The sequence below is a fragment of the Thalassophryne amazonica genome, chromosome 6 (genome assembly GCF_902500255.1).
Source record: "Thalassophryne amazonica chromosome 6, fThaAma1.1, whole genome shotgun sequence".
Classification (NCBI taxonomy): domain Eukaryota; kingdom Metazoa; phylum Chordata; class Actinopteri; order Batrachoidiformes; family Batrachoididae; genus Thalassophryne; species Thalassophryne amazonica.
This window is the reverse complement of record NC_047108.1, coordinates 35,774,420-35,780,703: the sequence shown is the minus strand read 5'-3', so window position 1 is coordinate 35,780,703 and position 6,284 is coordinate 35,774,420.

Sequence of the window (6,284 nt, the reverse complement as noted above, 5' to 3'; positions counted from 1 at the left end):
TCTATATGTGGCCCAAGGTGTACCCTGCCTATCACCCCACTGGCTGCTGGGATAGGCTCCAGCTCCCTCTTGACTCTTAAAGGTATAGTTCCACTTGGTTTTCTAAGATTTAAGTAATAAAATGAATTTTCTTTGGCACCACTATAATTTATTCCTTAGCATTTAGCTAAGGATTCATACAACCCCAATTCCAATGAAGATGGGACGTTATGTAAAATGTAAATAAAAACAGAATACAATGGTTTGCAAGTCCTCTACAACTTATATTCAATTGAATACACCACAAAGACAAGATTTGCTCATTTTAAAATGGATGCCTGCAACACGTTTCAAAAAAGCTGGGACAGTGGTATGTTTAGCACTGTGTTACATCACCTTTCCTTCTAACAACACTCAGTAAGTAAGCATTTGGGAACTGAGTACAGTAATTGTTGAAGCTTTGTAGGTGGAATTCTTTCCCATTCTTGCTTGATGTACGACTTCGGTTGCTTGCATGGCAGCATGTGTCACTCAAAAACCTGGATGTACCTTTCAGTATTGATAGTGCCATCACAGATATGTAAGTTGGCCATGCCATGGGCACTAACACACCCCCATACCATCACAATTGCTGGCTTTTGAACTTTGCGCTGATAACAATCTGGATGGTCTTTTTCCTCTTTTGTCCGGAGGACACGATGTCCATGATTTCCAAAAACAATTTGAAATGTGGAGTCATCAGACCACAGCACACTTTTCCACTTTGCGTCTGTCCATTTCAAATGAGCTCGGGCCCAGAGAAGGCAGCAGCATTTCTGGATGTTGTTGATGTATGGCTTTCGCTTTGCATGGTAGAGTTTTAACTTGCACTTGCAGATGTAGCGACGAACTGTGTTAACTGAATGGTTTTCTGAAGTGTTCTTGAGCCCATGTGGTAAGATCCTTTACACAATGATGTCGGTTTTTAATGCATTGCCGCCTGAGGGATCGAAGGTCACGAGCATTTGATGTTGGTTTTTGGCTTTGCCGCTTACATGTAGAAAGTTCTCCAGATTCTCTGAATCTTCTGATTATATTATGGACTGTAGATGACGGAACCCCTAAATTCTTTGCAATTGAACATTGAGAAACATTGTTCTTAAACTGCTGACTATTTTTCACGCAGTTGTTCACAAAGTGGTGATCCTCGCCCCATCTTTGCTTATGAATGGCTGAGCCTTTTGGGGATGCTCCTTTTATACCCAATCATGACACTCACCTGTTTCCAAACCTGTTCTTTGACCATTCATCAACTTTCCCAGTCTTTTGTTGCCCCATCCCAATTTTTTTGAAATGTATTGCAGGCATCCATTTGAAAATGAGCAAATATTTGCACAAAAACAATAAAATTTAACAGTTTGAACATTAAATATCTTGTTTTTGTGGTGTATTCAATTAAATATAGGTTGAAGAGGCTTTGCAAATCATTTTATTCTGTTTTTATTTACATTTTACTCAACATCCCAACTTCATTGGAATTGGGGTTGTAATATAACATTGCCAATATGATCAAAATTCATGCTGTCGGGAAACAATTTAGATCAAGGGATCTGATGCAATGACCAACATTTGGTAGATTTGGAAGTGATTTACAAGAAATCGTATGACCGTTGACATAAGATGGGTCACAGGTAATCTCAAAACCTAACAGATGCGCACATGCACTTCCTGTTATGTGTCGGACGCAGCCCGGAGAACCGACCAGGACCCAGTATGAAATAAGCAGAGCACAGTACAAAGGATAACTAAATTTAATTACATAACAGTGATGTGGAAAAACATAACAAATGAGTGCGCAGACTGGCGAAGTGGTGAAACGGTGCGCTCCCAGCTGCACAAACGGTCCGGAGCCAGAAACTGTTCGGACCCAAGGACCCCGCCGACACCCCCCAGGTGGCTGCGACAAACCGAGTCTGTGAAAGAAGAAATCATCATGTGAGTCCACACTCCACACACAGAGAGACCACTCAAAGGTGTACATAAACAGCAAACACTTCCTGGCTTAATCACTAATCAGCTTCCCATCCTGCAGGCATGGAACACCCAGTTCACAAACTCCAACTGCAGTGGAAGCTGATTAAACGACTAACATAACAGCTCAATATAATAAGGTGTGAGGGACACCACATTTACTGACTGTACAAATGTTAGTCACAAAACCTAACGTACCTCAGGAAGTGTGCTGACGAGCGTGAGACCTCACCCCCTCCTCTTTCACAGACCATGCATCAAACCTGGACGTTTTCTGCATCCACTGATGATGAGATGGCTCTCGAGACGACGATCTCACCCGTCTGGTCACAAGGTCGAGTCTCTGGCAAATACACACTGTGTACTCCAGACTTAAATGCCACCATGCTCCAATCTGTGTAGATGCACCACAGCTGTGAGTCCTGACGAGCTGCACTTGATCAGCCTCAGGTGATCAGGGTGAGGTCCTGGTAACTCAGCCATACAGCCACTCAGTCCTAAACGCAAGCCACCTGGAAGGAAAAACAAAAGACAGCACAGAAGACAGAAACAAAAGGCAGCCAGGCCCCCCAGCCATACAACAGCACCCCACCCTCACGGGAAGCCTCACGGCGACCACACAAACCTGGCCCAGGAGAAACACCCCCCTCCAGGGACCATGGCTGGAAACCGTATCCGCATTCATCTTCCAACAGAATCTTCATCTAACAGAACGGTTGATGTCTTCTCCTCTGGCTGCATCTTTGCCTTTGTTTCTGTCAGTCAATTAGCACAGGTGTGGCCAGGAGTTCTTGAACCTGTGCGGTCAGCCTTTGTCCAACCATGTTCAAAGTCTGATTAGTCATAAAACAAAAAAGACAAACACAAACAACCAAACCACCCCCCCCCCCCCCTCCCCAGAGGACTGTCCCATCAAACCCCGGGAAGAGGAGAAAAGAAAAACAACCCAAACTTAAGCTTGCAAATAAAAACGCTAACACCCCCCCCCCCCCCCCCCCGACGACATGTAGGGACCAACACCCCCCAGAGGACATCCCGCCAGCTCCAGGAGTAATAACCACAGCCGAGGTCCCTCTGGGATCCAACGTCACCCACGGGGACTCCCAGCGCCTCCCAGAGGACCGTTCCATCAACCCCAGGAGACGCCTCCCCTCATGACCAACGGACCCAGCCCCGGCCGTCCACGGCTAGATGGACCCACAGCCCTTTCCCCCCCAGAGGACACCACAGTCACACCCTGAGGTCGGAAACTGGGGGGAAAAACAAAAGGAAAGAAAAAAAAACATACAAACAAAACAACCCCAACCCCACCCCCTCGGCGCAGTGGAAACTGGAAGCACGTCCAGTGTCACCAACCATGACTATACCCCAGAAGCCAACCGGGAGGAGTGGAACAGCGGCTAAGGCAGACGGCACAAAATGGCGCCACCCCTCTGACTTCCAAACCAGCCACCAGCTGCGGGTATATCCCACTGCCCCAAACCTCAGCCACGCCGATGGCAGACGGCTCAAAGGCGCGCTGAAGCCGGAGGTGGAACAGGGAATCAACAAACAAAAAAAAACAACACCCCAAACCCCCCCCCCCCCCCCCCAGGTGCAGAGGTTACCTGGGAAACGCCCAGCATAACCAAACTGCACCACTCCAGCAACGCCGACACGTACGGCTCACATGGCTGGAGCCAGAGGAGAAGAGAGGGCAAAACAAAAAACGAAAAAAAAAGAAAAAACAACCCAATTACCCCCCCATCACCCCCCAGGGGACCGTCCCATCAAACCCTGGGAGGTGATACCAAAAGAAATAAAAAGAAAGACTAACAGACTAACATACAGTTATTTGGGTCCTTTTTATGCTCCAGATAGACTGCAGGGTCACGACCCCAGAACACTAAATAGTGTTAAAAAATCCCACACAAAAACCAACTCAAAAACACCCACAAAAAAACCAACTCAAAAAACACCCACAAAAAATGAACCAACACAAAACTAATAAGTGATTTATACCGTCAAGCTCAAACAAATGGAACACACCTGTTCCAACTTAAGAGCTTAACGGTAATGTGACTCAGTCACCAACAGAGGGAGCCAGAGTGCTGAAAATAAAAAAACCCCTTTGGTAACAGAGAAAATAATTCATGCTGCTTTCCCTGTGAGCAGCTGTGTGTAACACACAACCAAAAATGTGCTTCAACTAAATTACGCCGGAGCTGACAACAGACGCAGTAGTTATCTTCACCCGGGGAAACGGGGCTACAACTGTAACACAGGAAGCACAGCGACCCGTGCCACAGAGCTCCGCCGTGCGCGTTCACCCATTACAGACACACTCTTGCAGCTCCCGTTTAAACCTCTTATCCGGTCGAAGTGTGACGCGAAGCCGTCGCCAGTCACACTCCACCACGACCCTTGGATAAGGCACACACAGGAACACGGCTGCAAGAGCACTCAAATCAGTATTCAGTAATGGGTTCTCAAACACGCACCATCCGGGCGGAGAGCACCCGCAACTGATCCGGATAAGTTCTGAACGTCTGCTGCCGCCTTCCCGGCGCGTTACCGTCTCTGCTACCGCTGGGTCCATGATGTTTGGCCAGAGACTACTGTTATGTGTCGGACGTAGCCCGGAGAACCGACCAGCGTTTGAAGGACCCAGTATGAAATAAGCAGAGCACGGTACAAAGGATAACTAAATTTAATTACATAACAGTGATGTGGAAAAACATAACAAATGAGTGCGCGGACTGGCGAGGTGGTGAAACGGTGCGCTCCCAGCTGCACAAACGGTCCGGAGCCAGAAACTGTTCGGACCCAAGGACCCCGCCGACACCCCCCAGGTGGCCGCGACAAACCGAGTCTGTGAAAGAAGAAATCATCATGTGAGTCCACACTCCACACACAGAGAGACCGCTCAAAGGTGTACATAAACAGCAAACACTTCCTGGCTTAATCACTAATCAGCTTCCCATCCTGCAGGCATGGAACACCCAGTTCACAAACTCCAACTGCAGTGGAAGCTGATTAAACGACTAACATAACAGCTCAATATAATAAGGTGTGAGGGACACCACATTTACTGACTGTACAAATGTTAGTCACAAAACCTAACGTACCTCAGGAAGTGTGCTGACGAGCGTGAGACCTCACCCCCTCCTCTTTCACAGACCATGCATCAAACCTGGACGTTCTCTACATCCACTGATGATGAGATGGCTCTCGAGATGACGATCTCACCCGTCTGGTCACAAGGTCGAGTCTCTGGCAAATACACACTGTGTACTCCAGACTTAAATGCCACCATGCTCCAATCCGTGTAGATGCACCACAGCTGTGAGTCCTGACGAGCTGCACTTGATCAGCCTCAGGTGATCAGGGTGAGGTCCTGGTAACTCAGCCACACAGCCACTCAGTCCTAAACGCGTACCACCTGGAAGGAAAAACAAAAGACAGAAACAGAAGACAGAAACAAAAGGCAGCCAGGCCCCCCCAGCCATACAACACTTCCTCCTGTATTTAGTCTGCATGACTCCGATGAATGGAAAGACTATTCACTATGGAAACCCCACCCCCCATTAAAATGAGCTGTAGGCAATAGTACTAAGCCACAAGACGGGCACAGGTCACACAAATGGGATGCAGCTGAGTATACATGAAGAAACTTAACAAAACAAACAAGGAAACCATGACCATCAAAATAAAACAGGAAGTGCAGGAGAAAGAACAGTGACAACACAAAGAACCAAACAGCAATGGTCACCAGGGGGAGCCAGAAGACAAGAACAGACAGGGATCAGAACATAAATCCTGTCCAGTCCACCTAATTAATAATCATATAATATGTAATAGATATAACACAGACATAAACAATTAAGTCATAACATAAACTAAAGAATGTGCAGAATCACAGCCAAGGGTATTGCAGCAATGCCTAGCTGGTAGAAATTTTATAAATATGATCAAAGGACAGCACGATGGGTTAGCAGTAGATTCCCACTTGTGGAGTGCATGTTTTCCCCATGTCTGTGTGGGTTCCCTCCGGGTGCTCTGGCTCCAGAGACATGCAGGTTAGGTAAATTATAAACTTTAAATTGTCTGTAGGTGTGCATGCGGGTGTGAATGTGTCTGTCTGTCTATATGTAGCCCTGGAACAGACTGGTGTCCTGTCCAGGTTGTCCTGTGGCCAGCAAGACGCTTTTCACTCAGTTCGACAATGCATTTTCTAGCTTGAAACATTTTGCAAACACTTCATGTAACAGCAATTGTGAGCAGTAAGCCAAGGTCAACCTGGGACAAACAGCAGT